This window comes from Mandrillus leucophaeus, unplaced genomic scaffold (assembly GCF_000951045.1).
Source record: "Mandrillus leucophaeus isolate KB7577 unplaced genomic scaffold, Mleu.le_1.0 Scaffold125, whole genome shotgun sequence".
NCBI classification, from domain to species: domain Eukaryota; kingdom Metazoa; phylum Chordata; class Mammalia; order Primates; family Cercopithecidae; genus Mandrillus; species Mandrillus leucophaeus.
This window is the reverse complement of record NW_012100876.1, coordinates 330,023-333,000: the sequence shown is the minus strand read 5'-3', so window position 1 is coordinate 333,000 and position 2,978 is coordinate 330,023.

Sequence of the window (2,978 nt, the reverse complement as noted above, 5' to 3'; positions counted from 1 at the left end):
GGGAGGATGTGGCTGGGGAGTCCGTCTGTGCTGAGGATGGAATTTGAGTGTAGCAACTTTGAGAAATGGGCCAAGATCAATAACCGGCTCCTCAATGGAGAATGGAAGGTGGCAATGGAGTAAGGAAGCAGGAGCCTTGCTGAGGGGGAGGGGTGGGCAGGCTGGGCCTGAGGAGGAGGCTGGCGGCAGGAGCTTGGCGGGCACCCAGACACTGAGTGTGCCTCTGGAGCAGAGTGAGCCCGCTGAGCAAGCGCTCCCGCTGACAGTGCAGAAGCAGCCGGGGCTCTTCCATAAGAGGAGATTCTCCATAAGAGGAGAAACCTCGGAGACAACTCTGGAGACACAGGGAAGACCAGAGCAGGCTGCAGTCCCCGCCAGGCAGGCTGGCCCAAAGAAATGCTCTTGATGAGGATTTTATCACACCAGGGAGAGTACAAAATCAACACATCTGGCCTCGGTGTCCTCAGATGTTCCCCACAGGGCAGGGAAATCATCTCACGCCTGTTTGGCTGATTTCCACCTGGCACTCTCCAGCGCCTCTCCAGACCACCCCAGCTTTATTTCCAAGGGAGAGGGAAATTACCTTGGCTTGTTTGTTTATTCCTTGTCTTGGCACCAAGAGTCCCAAGGCCTGCTTCACCTTTGATGGTGTGTTGGGTGGGTGCATCGCCTGAGGGGCCCCTGGAGGGGAGAGCTGGAGGAGGGGGTGTCCTGGGCCCAGTTCCAGTCCACAGCTACTTTCCTTCACCGAACAGGAGACCTCCCCTACGACCTCAGAACTCTCCTTTCGCAAATGAGGAAACAAACCCAAAGAGGGGAATAACTTGCTCCGATTGCCCAGTAAATTACAGCTGAGGCAAAAACCCAGGGACCTGGCTTCTGATCCAGAGCTTTTTACAACCCCTCACACCACATCGGGACCTCTAAATGAAACTGCTGTGAAACACCATGTCTGGGCTTTCATTCAAAAGACTAAGAAAAAAAGGTGTGTGGTGGTGGGCGGGGGTGTCAGGGCATAGATGAAACGATATTGGCAAAATATGGATAAGGTTTAAAGTTCTTGATGGAGGGGCTGGAGTTCACACATCTCAGTCCCACTGACTAGTCCTTTTGGGCTTTGGGTGCTGGCCAGACCCAGTAGAAACCCAGCTTTCTTGGGTTGGATGTAGATGCAAATCCACCTTGGATTCCCAAAGTACCTATAGGAGCCAGACCCAATAATTGGGAGCTTCAAGATATGGTCACAGGGGATGTCATTTCCTTAAGGCAGGATTGGATTCCAAGAGAGGAACCTCCAACAGAGAGAAAATCACCAGACTTGACTGACCCAGGCCTTTAAGAATGTTGCTCCATTCATTCCTAGGCTCCTCTCACTAATAGCCCCTTAAGCCCCAACTTTTTTTTTTTTTTTTTTTAAGACAGGGTCTCGCTCTGAGTCAGCTGGGTTGAAGGGCAGCAGCATGATCATAGCTCACTGCAGCCTCAACCTCCTGGGCTCAAGTGATCCTCCCACCTCAGCCTCCCAAGTAGCTGGGCCTACAGATGTACACATGCCTGGCTAATTTTTGTATTCTTTGTAGAGATGGGGTCTTGCCATGTTGCCCAGGTTGGTCTTGAACTCCTGGGCTAAAGCAATTCTGCCGCTTCGGCCTCCCAAAGTGCTGGGATTACAAGCTTGAGCCACTTTTCCTAGCCCCAAACTTTTTTAAATTGGCTAATCGGGACTAAATATCATGAAAGAGTGCAACGTGGTCGGTTAAACAAGGACAGCCCTGTTGTCTGTGTCTGAAGACCACTGCACATTTCCCCAAAGCAAATTTCAAAGTGGAGAATTTAGAAACCCACTTCCCAGATGAGGGATCCTACAGAGAAGTGAGTCCGTGGAAATGATGAAATTGCCCGGTTCCTTTCTCTAAATTCCGACTTCCTTTCCCCAAGGACATCCCAGGAGGGTTCAAATGCGCGCTCTCTAAGGCGCCCTGCCAGGTCTCCTGATTTCCAGTTTCCGGGAGGTGAGGCCGGCTGGGGTGCCCCGCGGGCCTGCTCTAGAGAAAACCGCCCTCAGGTGAGGACAGCTTCCATTTCCGGGTCTGAAGATAAGGAATACGGTCTCCGCCCTCCTGCCTGCCGCCCTCACCCACTGACCACGCCAGTCAGTCTCCAGGGTTGCCCTTGGCCTGGCCCCCGGGTCTCGGTGGACCTTCGACCCAGGCCTCCCAGCTCTGGCCTCCTGCATCCACCCCGCCCCGACCTCAAGCTGCTTCCGGAATAGAATGAACGCCAGCTCATTAAGTTTCGCGGGGAGGTGTGTCCACCCGCCCCGCGCCGCGTCGGGTCACACTGTCGCACTTCACTCGCACTAGCCAGTGGCCAAAGTGCTTGGGCACCTATTGCGCCAGGCCAAGAACCGGAAGCCTTACCTCGCACTCACTCCAACTCTTTGCCCCACATTCCCGATGAGAACATGGAGACTCGGAGAGATTAATTTGCCCACGTGCAAGCTGCAGCTAATGGGCGGACTCGGAACTTGAACCGTGCCCCTCCTAAACCTGCCCCTTGTCCGCCGCAACGCGCCCTCGACGCGCACAAAACCCTCACTTTGATACAATGAGGAAAGTTACTCAATGGCCAGAGACACCCTGTGGCTTTTGAAAAGAGATTTCAGGCTGACAAATTTCCATATATATATATAAAACGACTCTTTGGTCCCTCCCCTAAGACCTCCTTCCCGTCCCCCTCAGCCTCAGTATCACCCCCACCCACCAGGTAGGATCCCTAAGGAGGAGTCTTCATTCCTCCCAGGCAGGGAGACCACGCCTTCCCTGCTTCCTCCCTCCGCGGGGGATCGCGTTGGAGGTCACCCCTGTCCCCCAGACGCTGGGTTGAGAGTGACGCGGGGTGGGCTGGAGACGTTTCCCGCCCTCTGGGAAGAGTAAATGGGCCGCCCACCTGCCGGGCCTCGGCCGCCCGCACCTGCT